Below are 13965 nucleotides of genomic sequence, written 5' to 3'. Positions count from 1 at the left end.
AATTAGCAGTAAAAAGTTAGCAGTAAAAGGGCAATTATGAAGTGCTGTTGTAATCAAATACAGTTTTTGTGTTGTAATGATCTACTTATACGTCTTTTGTCTCTGTGTTTCTTTGCTTAGTCAATTTATTCAGCATAACTTTACAAAGATCATATTTGGAGCCCTCAGACACTGAGAAAGATGTGGAATATTTCTGCATATAACTTTGATTGATTTTGTGAAAAACACCTGGATCAGTCTCATTTGTTTGTAACTTGAGTATGATGGCGCCCATAGAAACTATTCTGTAGAAATTATGTCTGTAAGTAAGATTGCTAGGATTGTTATTGGATTGCTCTACACTTCTAACCTTTCAAAGCCTCGCTGAGCTTCCTGAAGCTCATAGCTTCGTTGCCATCCAGTGGAATTAGTAAGGAAATGCAACAAAAAGTGAGCTTCAGTGGTACATTCTCCGCTTACCAGAATTCAATGAAAACGGAGAAACTACATCTGAGGGTGTGATTAAGAGCTCAGATTTATATTTGAAAGTCACATATATTGTTAAATATTGCTAGGTTTATTAATTGTTCACTTAATTTAAAAAAAAATAGGATCATCTTGCCCACAGATCTTTGATAAAACTAAGCTATTGTTAAGGTGTACGCTGCTTGTATTAAATGTGGATAAAAAAGAGGTGTGTAAATTACTATTTTAGTACTATTAGGAAAGAAATTGTCAGTAAAAAAAAAAAAACATCCATACAGCTTCCAGAGAGCAGTTTTCTGTTAAATTAGACCAAATAGTTAATATGAAGAGTTGTAATTCTTATTCTGTATTTATGTAAACTTGTCATTGGCTACATCATACCTTCAACCTTCCAAAATACCAAATGTACCTAGACTGGAGTAATTTAGTTTGGGTAATTAGAGGAATTAGTCTTATTACTTTATATTCAGTGCAGTTAAATCTGCTGCAGAGACAATGATTCCTATAAAAACATTAATGCGTAAGACTTGAAAAAAGAGTTCCACATTTAATGATGATAAAAATAATAATAATGTTTTATTGTCAAAACATAAAGAGTTATAAGACAGGGCACTTATACTTGAGGAAAATATTTATGGTTATAAAAATAGGAAGTAATTAACATATTGTTATTATTATTATTATTATTATTATTGAGTCTGAAAAAATGAACAAAATTGTTCAGATTTAGCCCAGAGAATAGTTACCATGCTGTATAACTAAGCCAATAAAGAGGTCACGCAGATTATACAATATGTATGTCTGTGTGTGTGTGTGTCTGTGTGTGTTGAAGCAACACTGCTTCTGCCAATGTGTTGCGTCTGTTTTCAATGCTCTGCCTCTGCTTCTGTCTCTTCTTTAGCCCCTCCCACCGGGAGCGCCACACATCTACAGCCAATCAGAATACAGAATGACCACTCCATCACTCCATAGTTTCCAAGGCAACAGGGCTGCTCTCCTGAAAGGCGCTGCATCATCAGCATCCGCCAGGCCAGCGCTGCTAGAGGCAGGCAGCCCCGCAGTGTCTCAGAGCAGGCACCTCCCCCACATTGCACCCTTTACTGACGCCCTGCGCGCAAGATGGAGTAGAGGTGGGACAGGGTAAGTGCCATGCTTCTCTTTCTTTTCTGTTTGCTCTCTGCTGTCTTTCTAGTACCTGTTTTGTAGAACAGGTTTATTAGCAGAGCTGGATGTGTGTGTGTGTGTGTGTGTGTGCAATCCCCCACTAGAGGAAGGCTGTTGGATGCTAACGGCATTAGTGATGACTGGCAAGGCGGCTGCTCCTCTGCTTTTGTTAACCGGGCCTGCAGAGGCAGAGGCTGCCGCATACACAAACAGCATCCACCAGAGACCAGATACAGGCACGCAGTCGACAGGACTTTGTGTTTGTGTGAGAGCGATGAGGGGTTGTTTTTGGTGCTATTTTTGTCCTTGAGGGAGGGGATGAAGAAAGAAAGACAGTGGGATGTGAACATGTGCTGTTTGTCCCCACCCACCTTCATGGATGTGTTTTGCTGCATCTGCTCTGTGTTTATGTTTGTGTGTAGGAGTGATTCTGTGTGCATTGGTGTTTGTCTATTCTATGTGTATTGCTGGTGTACATGAATGAGAGTATTCTGTCCTGTCAGCATGATCACCTGATGGGTGAGTGGGGGTCATATGGGAATGAAAAGCTAACACTAAGTGTGGTTATAAGGGTCCTGGAGTGCTCTTGTCCTGCATGTTTTGGTGTTTTCCATGCTCCAACACACCAAATCCAACTAATTAGCTAATTAACAGGCCTCTTCTGAGTTGGACAGGGTGTGTTAGAGCAAGCAAATACTACAGTATGCTGGGCATGGCTGATCCAGGACTGCTGGCCTAGGGGACCAAGCAAGGATCCGGAACTGCTGGTCATGTTCCGACGTAAGGAAGAAGCTGCAGCTAATCCTGTTTACATGATATGAACGTGTAAGCGTGTTGTGAGGTGTGGCATGTCTCCCTAGACATCTTTTACCTAGTGTCCAAGTGTCTCTGTTCCAAAGTCTGGTGCTGTACTGTATTCGCTGTTGGTAGTGTTGTGCAGCCAGTGTGGCAGAGTGTGTCTGCAAGAGGAATTCCCTTGTTTCATCCCCCTCCCTGTCCTATGAGATACTTGTTTTATTATGGTGATGAAGGTGTATGCTGTATGCTTAAGGAGGTGTGATGGAGAGGAGGGATGGATTGTGGAAGGATTAAGAGCAGGGCTGTTCTCTGCTGCTACCACACTGAAATGAAACGTGATGCACTGAATTTCTTGGACTTATCAACACAAATATATATTATATTAATATATTAGTTATATTATAATATAAGTAAGCTGAAACATACTGTAATATATTTTATCAAGTTAAAATAATGTATAATGTTTACATTTGAATCAAGTAAATTCAGAGCATTACTTTTTTTTAATCTCTTTGAATCCTTTGGAGCACAAAAGGGCTATATCTATAACAAGAGGTAGGAGGAGGTAGGTGACCAGGACATGGCTGCCTGACTCCTTAAGGACCTCTCTGATCTGAGGCCACAGGAAAGATCTTTGTGTGCTATCGATTTGTACCATGAATAAGCATACTGTTTCTAGCATTCCTTTGACTTCATACAGCAATAACTAGAGTTTTCTCCCAGTGCAAATCCTTATCAATACTCACACAGAACATAGTTTTAAATCATGTAAAGGCTTCATCACAAGTCTGTACTGTTCTGGCTTTGTTCTGACCTGAATCCTCCCTCTAAGCTGTTTATTAATACTGGCTTTTTTGCTCCCTGTGATAAACCTGTCATTTCCCATGTGGAGTGCAGAGTGCAGCTATCTCCTGAGCCATCATTTAGGCATAATGGGAACAACTGGCCTTCAGCTGAAAGCCCATTTAGGGTGTGGCAGTGGCCAAAAAGACACTATTAGCCCTGATCCCACAGCTTTGTTAAATCTTTTTGCGAGCGAACAACACCCATCATTATGTCTTGATTAACAGACTAGGCCTAGCAGTCCTGACTAATGAGCAGTGTAAGTCTTATGCTGTATTAGCTGAGGAGTTATACACTGATCAGCCACACATTAAAACCACAGATTATGCTATTGGTTATGTACTTTCAGTGATATCTGTCAAGGGGTGGATATATTAGGCAGCAAGTGAACAGTCAGTTCTTAAAGGTAATGTATCAGAAGCAGGAAAAATGGATGAGCGCAAGGATCTGAGCCACTTTCACATGGGCCAAGTTGTGATGGCTAGACGACTAATTCAGAGCATCTCCAAAACATCAGGCAGGTCTTGTGGGGAGTTTCAGGTATGCAGTTGTTAGCACCTACCAAAGTGGTCCAAGAAAGGACAACTAGTAAACCGGCGACAGGGCAGGGGGTGCCCAAGACTCAGTAATGTGATCCATGGAGGCCCACCTTACAACTTACAGGACTTAAATGATCTGCTGCTAATATCTGGTGCCAGATATCAAAGAACACATTCTGAGGTCTTGTTAAGTATGTGCCTCGACTGGCCAGATTTTTTGGCAACACGAGGGGGACCTACACAATATTAGGCTGATTTTAATGTTATGGCTGATCGAGTTTAATTCCATGTTTTACCAAGTGTAAATTGTTGTTATTTTTATGTCTTTTGCCCTAGTTACTGTGCCTCTAAATTGTAATATTTCCCTTTGTAGAGTTCAGATGGGCTGTGTTGTCAGGGCAGCAAGCGTGATGAGAAATTATGTTAACTTGCTTAATTAAGGGTTAAGTTCAAGGGTTAATGCTATATTGATCTTAGATCCAGGAAGTGATTCAGTTAAAGATGAAAGATCAAATGAACAATTTCTCTAAACACAGCAACATGATTCGCTCAGAGAGACTGGGTGTAGCATCATGTGTCATTATGTATCATGTCAGAGTCTGCAACCAGTAAACATACTGGTGATACTAGGCTGTATTTTCATCTAGGATAACAATATAGTAGCAAGGGGGTCACAATTTAACAGAGGGTGATAAATGATAAATGTTAAAATGGTAATGATAAATGATAAATGTGATTTTTAATTTAATTTTTAGAAAGGTCCAAGTAAATCATTTTATTTTCTCATAGCAATGTCAGCTGTGTGTACTGACTGTATTCATCCAGTTATTTTCTATCAAGTTGAGAGTTAATAACTCATGCTGACATTATTTCAGTTATACTTGTTACAGTTACATTATTTTAAAGCATGTAAACAACTCCCATCGAGAGCTATCGAGGCTGAAGTACTGCAACCACACTTTGGGGTTAGTTGCTATGCTTCTGAAGGTGTCCTGTGGTGTGTGGGACCAGCAGATCCTGGTGTGAAGTGGGGCCTCCATGAGTCACATCAGTGAGCCTTAGGTGCTCATGACCCTATCGCCATTTCTTGAACTGCTTTTGGTAGGTACTATCCATTGTATCCCAGGAAAACGCCACAAGACCTATCTGATGTTTTGGAGATGCTCTGACCCAGTAGTCTGGCCAACACACTTCGGCCCTTATCAAAGTTGCTCACATCCATATGCTTGATCTTTCCTGTTTTTAACACACCACCTTCAAGAACTGACTGTTCAGTGCCTAATATATCCCACCCCTTAGCAGATGCCACTGTAGATAAAGACAATCAGTGTTTTTACTTGGTGTTAGTGTTATGGCTGATTGGTGTATATGCCCATTTACATTCAGAAAATGTTTTTTTTGGAAGTTTTATCAGATTCTTCAGATTCATCAGAAACAAACTATGGATGCCATGTAAATAAAATGTACTTCAGTTTTATCATTCTAGATATTGTTCCACTTTTGTGATCAAAAGTTGGCACACAACCTTTTTTCACTTGTTATATTTATTTGGATGCAGATATTTTATATGTATTAAGATTTAAAAGCAGAAATGCTCGATCTATGGAATTAAACGTTTGACTCAAATGACGTTCTGGGGTAAATTGGAAAGTTTATTCATACTCTGCTTACTGCTGAATTGTTCATAAATGGCAGGTACATTTTAAAGCCAGCATTTTCATTTGTAGGTCAGTAGTTTAAAGGTATTATTATACTTAAAAACTGAAAGCATTAGGTTGTGCCCAGCTCTCAGACCTAAGGTCTTGTTGTGTGTGTTCTGTGTACAGCCACACTCAGAATGTGAGGGATGTGAAATGACCTCCGATTCACTCTCTGTGTCTGAGATGGGTAACTGTACACCTGACACAAGGCCACACTGCCTGCTGACTCACTGCATGTGGCTTTTGATTTCTGATCAACTTTTTTTGTGGGTCAAAATATAGCATTATTTGTCCTGAAGCTTAGCTGTGGGTAATGTTTGTGATTAATTTAAACCAAACTAAACTTAGACTGGCTAATCCAGACAGTAGCCGACATCTCTAACATGCATGAAATTCAGATTTTCATTAAATGTATTAAATGTATTGACATATTTTGTGTCTGTTGTGTTTACCTGAGAAATGATGAAACAACCAAAAGGATATCCTTCTCATCCTTCCCCCAAAATGGCGGAAGCTGTGGGGTCATTACCTCGCTTCCATGAATTATTGACGATCACCTGATACTTCTCAGAGTGGGCCTTCCACTGATAAGCTTAGCGTTGCTGCTCATTCATTTCTGTGGATATGTACATTATGTTTTTATATGGTAGGTAAATCTTCATAAAAGGTTTTGCTTTTTATGGTCATTCTGAACCCATGTTTAGGACATTTCTTATAGAGGAATCCTACTAGACATATTACAAAAGTGCATTGGGCTTTATTATGAGGAGATTAATGAAAGAGAAATTATTTTGCCAGAGAAATAGAAAGTATTATTGATAAAATTTCTATCATCACTGACTCCAAAATGTTAACTTTACAAGAAAAGGCAAAAGTGTAATGAGATTTTATTCAAAGCCATTTGGTCCATGTCAGCAAACTGCAACTGCTGTGTTCAAATGGAAATTTCCTCTCTGGACAATAGCGATATTCATGTTCATATAGCAAGCTGCAGTTCTCATTTTTTCTAGGCTTAGTTCTTCTGAACATGCATGGATCATTCTGTTCCAGTGTGAGCTAATCTAAGCACAGGTTACAGAAATGACTCCAGCAATGATACGATGCTATAACAGGCTGCCTGAGTCAGTGGAGAAAGATTAGGGGTGATGTAGGAAGTAATAATAAAGACTTTCAGAACAGAGTAAGGTGAAAAGTTCAGTGGTTTCATGTGAAAAGGAAATGAGAAGGTCAGTGATTTCAGAGAAGAAATGGTGGGATATGCCATGTGAGCCTGTACAATGAACCATTATTTCACAATCAATTAAAGCTTATAGTACAGCATTGACCTGCTTCAGAAGCTTCCCAGCACTTATCACAGTGAATTTGGACTTAACTGCTATCTGTTACAGAGGATAGCCATGCCTTCTCTTCCATTTCCATTGTCAATATTGAGTACTGATTCGATAACAGTGCTTTTTATTTATTCAATTTTCTATGGAATTGAGAATTTTTTTTTTGGTGTGTGAAATCACACATCACAAGAAAATAAAAACATAAAAAATAGTAGTTTATTGCATAATGTGCTGTCACAATTTACAAATGGCCAGAAGCGAAAATGTTCATTGTTCAGGTATGACAAATACCTGGGTTGTTTAGTATTTAATAAGGATAATATCAGATCAGCACATCTTTAACAGCTCACACTGACCTATAACAGGTCAGGAACAGCTGGAAATGAGCTGGTTTGTCAGCCTGTAGAGAGCTCTAGAGAAAGAGAGAGAGAGAGAGAGAGAAAAGAGATAGCTTTAGAGAGAACTCTGCACAGAGATGGAAGGGGGAGGTAGGGGTTGTGTGTTCTGCCAAAACCATCGCTGTAGCTGTCTAAAGAATAGTGAAGGATAATGAGCAATGTTTTGGCAGTTTGTTCTTTTCTTTGGCATCACTGTCTACAGCTTAATCCCCTTAGAAAGGAAAGGCATGGCCCTCATTCAGTTTTCGGAAGTAGGAATAGTTAGAATTCATCAGTTTCAGTGCTTACAGAAGGATAATGAAGATTTGTTCACATAATCTGTGATTATGGAAATGTAATGTAACCCATTCAGGATAGTAGCACTCTTTTGCTTCTGCCAAGACGTATGTAGCAGGTCGGTAATTCTATTCAATATTTAAACTTCCAGCTGAAAGGATTCCTCTATGAAAAAGCAACCACACTCATAAGTACCCTCTCCATGGTAATCAGACTTTTCAGCCCTCTCAGTTGTGTTCCTCTTTAACAAGTATCTGGGTAATATTTAGGAGAGTGGTGATTTTTTGTACCATGTCTGCCTTCAGAAACAATAAATAATTCAGGGGAAGTGGGCCAGAGCCCCCGGGAGAAGAATCCTCACATTGTTTCCCTGCAGAGTCCTCTCAGCTCTTCTATGCTCTCCAGCTATGGCTAGTTTACTTAACAATCATTACAGTGTTGCAGTTAACACATACTGTATCTCTACAGTAAGCACAGTTTGCTGTGGGCCTGGGGGTGAGCAACATAAAATATCTATCATTGTGATCATTGGACATCTTCTAAGTATCTCATGGTTATCTGTACTTCTAGGACACATTGCATGTGTAAAAAAGGACATTGAGATCAATTATAGAGGGCCTGCAAACAACCACCAATGTATACAGTATTTATAAATGGCACAGACAAGGAAGAAGTTTATTTGATTCTAATCTATTGTTTTATTCACTGTAGTTGTTTTATTCATTGTTCATATATTTTAAAGTATCTTTTGCAGAGATTTAATTGAAATTATAATAATAATACTATAATAATACTTCTGAGTATCGTGATGTTGCATGTTTTCCACTGCCCACCTTTTTTTCCATTGCCCATGTGAGCTTACATACATGTAAACACAGTCCGTTCAGAGCAGTGGTCTGGAAATGGCCCCATGCATCACAGTTACTCAGATGATGCCACTCGTGGTGAGTCACTGCTTGGCAGGAAATAGGTTTTAAACGCAGTTACAGGGCTTAATGATGGTGTTACAGGATTATAGGGGCAGCACTCTGTGACTACTGAAGTCATCCTATCACACTCATGCCACACAAGTATTGATTGTGGCTCCTATGGATTCTCAAAATTCTCTGGAGTTATCAAAAGCTGGATTTAATGTGATATACTGTATAGGGAGCACACAGGCAGATCATCTTTACTGCATAATAAGGCAGCCTGTGTTTGTCACTGGTCTCCTGTTTAAGCTACTGTGTAAAGGCTTATCCGATCTTCTTTCAATAATCTTGCTTATAGTTAGACTAGCACTTTGATACAAAGCATATGCTGATTGCTGTTATTATAGGAAGCTGCATTTCTGCTTAGGATATTAAAGAATTGAGGCCGCTGATGTTTCTTTTTGGCTATTACTGTCATGATCTTGGCTTGAATCATGGCGATTTTCTCGATTAAAACTGTCCTGATATTATGTATGTAAATTCACTGTGGTGTTTAATAGCCTTGTGCAGCCTAGGCCTTGTCCAGTTTTGGACAGCTCTAACTGTCTAACTGCTGTTTTGTTAACTGTGTAACTGCTCATTATGAGGTATTTTGCAAAGTCAGCAAAATTCACAGCCAATGTATTAAGTGCCACTGAGTTCTCTTTTTGTGTTCCTGATGCACAAAGAGATAAACTAGCTTTTTTATTTTCTTTGTAAAATAGGTGACTAGGTATAAGCATGTAAGACTAATAATTGAAGATGGGGCTGAAGTAGAAGGGATACTATGTGTCAGAAAGTTTGTGCTGCTTATCCATGCTTATGCTTCTTCTGAAATATTTATTAATAGGGAATTTATCCTCCCCTATGCTGCAGAAACAGCCTCTTCTCTTCTGGGAAGGTTTTATACTACACTTGGAACTGCTGTGAAGGTTTTATTACATTCAGCCTTATTAGTGAGTGCATTAGTGAGGTCAGGTACTGATGTTGGATAATTAGTTCTGGATAACAAATCACTCCAACTCATTCCATATGTATTGAATGGAGCCGCATGACTCCAGAGAACACAGATCCACTGCTCCACCGCTCAGTGTTGGTGGGATGCTACATGCTTGGCATTGGGCGTTGCTTGGCTCTGGGCAGGTGCTCCAGAGTTTGCTATATTTGCTGTTGACTGTGCTTTTCTATAGAGATTATACAAGACGGGTGTGCACAGATGAAAACCGTGAAAGCGGTGAGTCCACCTTAAACTTTTGAGCATATAGTGCTAGGTTCTTCTAATCTAGACATGGAGCGTCGAGCACACCTAGTAATATACTGTGGAAAAACACCATTTTATCAGCTGCACTTATCATGTAGGATCACTGTAGTTTATGATTACACTATGATTACAGACTGTAGCCTCCTTTCCTTCAATGGACAGGACCCCTATAGGGCAGGTATTACTTGGGGCGTAGGTCATTCTCAGCACTGCAGTGACACTGATGTGGTGGTATGTTAGTGTGTGTTGCACTGGTACAGGTGGATTAGACACAGCAGTTCTGCTGGAATTTTTAAAAACTGTCCACTTACCATCCATTCTATAAGGCACTCCTACCTATTTTGTCCATTTTGTAGATGTAAAGCTCTTCTGTTGCTACACAGTTTGTGTTGGTTATCCTCTAGTCCTTCATCAGTCGTCACAGGGTGCTGGCCACAAAATGCTGTCGGCTGGATGTTTCTAGTTGGTGGACTGTCCTCAGTCCAGTAGTGGCGCTGAGGTGTTTCAAAACTCCAGCAGCTCTGCTGTGTCTGATCGACTTGTACCAGCGCAATACACACTAACACGCCACCACCATGTGAGTGTCACTGCAGTCCTGAGAATGACCCACAACATTTAAATAATACCTGCCCTGCAGTGGTCCTGTAATGATAGAACTACTATGCGCTACTATATATAATATTTTGACTGTGTATATTCAAGGTTAATATTATGTAAAAATCCATTGCTCTAGGTTAATTAAGCAGGATATACAGGAGCTGGGTGTTAGAAAGATGAATGAGTTCAGTATTATCCTCATGCAGTGATCTCACTCTCTGTTCTATGATGTCACTCTGATCCTGACACACAAGTGATATCTGAAGCATCTAAGGATGAGGCAGCCCTCAAAGCACATGCTTTAAAGATTCCTTGAAGGGGGGATTGTGGGGGTTGGAGCAAGTGAGAATTATGCTTATGTTGGTGCTGCATTATGCAGTGTTTAATGTGAGAAAACAGGTCAGCTTGATAACTGTGCTCACACTCAAAATACTCCCCAAACGATTATGTTCTGCGTGTGTACCGATTCTGTCCAGCCTCAGCAGCACTGTGTTTTAACCCATCCTGCTCACGAGAGAGAGTGCTAAGTAGGAAACGGATGTTTAAAGACTTGATAGGCTTGGCTTTTTCTCCCTCCCCTACAGTCCAATTTTCTCTCTCTCTCACAGACACAGACTCTCTGTCTGTCTTTCTCTCTGTCTCTCTCTCTCTTGCAGTCTCTTTCTCCTCTCCCCCTCCCTTTCTCTTTCTCATGTGGGTAATAGCAGTGCCACGCCGTGGCTGTCACTCTCTCAGCAGTAAGGCGAGAGGCGAAGGCAGGAATGAAAGAGCAGTTTCTTTCTCTGGGGACTGGATGGAGTTTGTGCTCTTCAGGCATCAGGATCATCCAGGATTTCCTTTTAAGGCTGGAGGGATGTGTGAAAGCAGAGTGAGGCTGTCCTCCACTAAACAGGACTGTGGTACGTTTTGCTCTGCCAAGTCGTACTGCGTAGAACTGAGGCCTGTTAGACATTGACAAACTTAGAACACTTTGACTTTTGAATACAAAAGCAAGCATTAGCTGTTTCATGTAGCGGTATATGTGGTATATGTACATATTTATATACATGCATGCAAATGTTCGGCCATCCTGGGTCGAACAAAATGTCATTCATTGTAAGTAGCTAAGTAAGCAAGCAATTCTTTTCATTTCTGTCTTTTACAGTTCCTAAAACAAAAAAGATGAAAAGTTTGCCCACCCTGCTTGGTCAGGACTTGGTCAGTAACATTGCCCTTGGCAAGTGACACAGCACGTAGACACTTTTTGTAACCAACTAAGAGCCCTTTTTACAGACAGTGTTATGTTTGCGTCCACAAGTTAGCTGCAAAACAAGCCCAAAGCATGATGAATCAAACCCTGTGCTTTTCATGCAATTCTTCACCCATTTTTCTCCAAACACACCTTTGCTCATTGTAGCAAAAAAGTTGTATTTTAGGTCTGTTAGTTCACAAGGCATCAGATTTGTTTAGATTTTCCTTTATAAATTTTAAGGACTTTTGTGGTGAGGACACAGGAAAGGTTTTCCCCTGATGACTCTTCCATGATGGTCATATTTCTATAGTAGAACAGTGCACCCCCACTCCACAGCCTCCTAAATGGTGTTTTGCAGTCAAACTGAGGTTTTGTAGTATTCTCTGGACGTTTGCTTGGATAGGTGACAGAAATGTATTTAACTGCAGTATTTGGTTGGGCTTCAGGTTGTTTTGAACAGTTCAATCCTAATAGTGCTCATTCACTATGGGTCTCCATCTTACAGTTTTCATTTGGTGCAATGTTAAGACATCTCATTTGTTCCAGTGTTTGGTCTGCCCTTTACATTTGATCTCTGCTGCTAAATCAATTCCATCTACATCACCCATGTGTTTAACTAGCAGAAAATGCAGGGTGATCTGTAGATGAAGCGTAAATGCCAGGAAGTCAGGTTGGTAGAGCAATTCATCTGATTGGTGCTTTTCTATAGGTGGATGCAGAAGCAAGTGTTGGGGCAGCATATTCAATGCTCATACAGTCAGGCTGACTGGAAGTATTGATTTCCTTTAGCACATCTGGTCTCTTCATTGGCCTGGATATTCAACACTGAATAATGTGGCATAGATAACCCTATAATGACCTGCTGCATTGTGGGCCTGACATCAGCTAAATCGTTGCAACTGTTTTTGTCCTAAAAGACTAAAAGTCTTATCTCATTCATTGCAAGTCGTCTTTGCTTTATGCTGTGTGGAGAGCAAGTGCTGTAATGTGGAGCTGGGTGATGTTCAGTTCAGTTAGTGCGGTTCTTTTGGACAAAATAAGACACAACAAAAGGAAAAGTGAATGAAATCAGGAAGTGAGATGAAGAGGGCAGTACTATTTTTGTAAACATCAGAGCAGGAGTGCCTATGTTGAATGTTAAAATGTTAATGTTTCCACTTCCACTCAGCTGGTTAAAACATTGTAGAAAGTACAATATTTGATACTTCAGAGGAGCACAGTACACTCCTAAAATGCGGTTCTTCAAGGCTTCTTTAGTAAACATAATGGATCCATTTTAAATTGTGTGGTTTATTAGTGAATTACTCTGCAACTGTAGAATTCTCTATTCTCTTCCTTAGATAGTGAGCCGTTTTTGGTTTACATGTGGAGTCACCTGGTCCAGGAACTGTAGGAACACTTAACAAAATGCTTTTAATTTAATGGAACGAAATCGAGCAAAATTGAATGCAGTGCAGCCAAGATACTGAATGGTCTGTTTTATTGTAGTTCCACTGACTGACAGAGAACTGGGATGTGTGTGCAGATGAGTGGACATGCTATTGCAGCCTCCGGCTAATGCACTAGCCACAAGCTGACATGTAGGCCATGTTAACATGCTTTCCCCAAACATGTCTTTAATTTCACACAAGTGTTACAGACCTATTTTCCCCAAATAGGCCCAACTTACATTTGAATCAATGGCAATCAGGTAGGCAAATGCAGTGTAGCATTACTAGGAGTCTTTCCCAAGGACAGTTATTGGTGTAGTGTGCTGTTTGTCCTTGTTTGGATGGGAATCATACCTTTGTCTGCCACAGAAAAGGCAGTGCTATTACCCACTGCAGTGGTACACCAGCTGCTTGCCAACCTTTTCTTTCATTTTGTCTTATCATTGCGACCACATTCAAGAGTGCATGTTCGGTACTGTTACATTTAATTTCCTGTGTTTTCAATGTGCTTACCCTAAACTTTCTCAAATCTTGCCATATGTGTTTTGTAAATGCGGTAAGAGACCATGGCTTCAGAAGCATTATCGATGTTAGTCAAGAACCAGTTTGTCACAGGAGAAGTGTCTTGTCACAGGACAGCCAGTCTCTTTGGGAGCTGCCAGAGAGTCAGCCACTTTGGGACATACCAGAGGGATCATCAAGCACCAGGCTCGACAGATTAATGAGTAACTCACTCTTTCATCAAACAGCTGGAGTATTAACAGGCCAAGCTGCTGCTTACTGAATGCAGATTAATGCTGGAGAATTACAGAGGGACGAGGCTTCACTGAAGCCTGGTGATTACGGAGGGAGCTAATCAGAGAGTGTGTGTGCACTGGAGGATTTGATGCCTGTGGCCTTGCTGCTGAGCTTTTGACAGATGATTATGAATGTGTGTAGTGTCTTGCGCAAGATACTACTTAAACCACATACCACTATTTGG

The 13965-nt window shown here is 40.3% G+C and overlaps 1 protein-coding gene across 3 annotated transcripts in view; it reads left to right on the top strand.

The window, feature by feature from the left end:
• The first annotated feature begins 1517 nt into the window (after nt 1–1517).
• akap6 (A kinase (PRKA) anchor protein 6) overlaps nt 1518–13965 on the top strand; it is a 123023-nt gene continuing 110575 nt past the window's right edge. For 2 of the 3 annotated variants that reach the window (XM_072689392.1, XM_072689390.1), the window contains exon 1: nt 1518–1605. The gene's annotated coding sequence lies outside the window, so the exon portion shown is untranslated. Of the gene's footprint in view, nt 1606–11127; nt 11222–13965 lie in introns of those variants that run through there. The other variant, XM_072689391.1, reaches the window with a different exon arrangement.

The sequence above is a fragment of the Salminus brasiliensis genome, chromosome 10 (genome assembly GCF_030463535.1).
Source record: "Salminus brasiliensis chromosome 10, fSalBra1.hap2, whole genome shotgun sequence".
NCBI classification, from domain to species: domain Eukaryota; kingdom Metazoa; phylum Chordata; class Actinopteri; order Characiformes; family Bryconidae; genus Salminus; species Salminus brasiliensis.
This window is presented reverse-complemented; position numbering and strand designations above follow the sequence as displayed.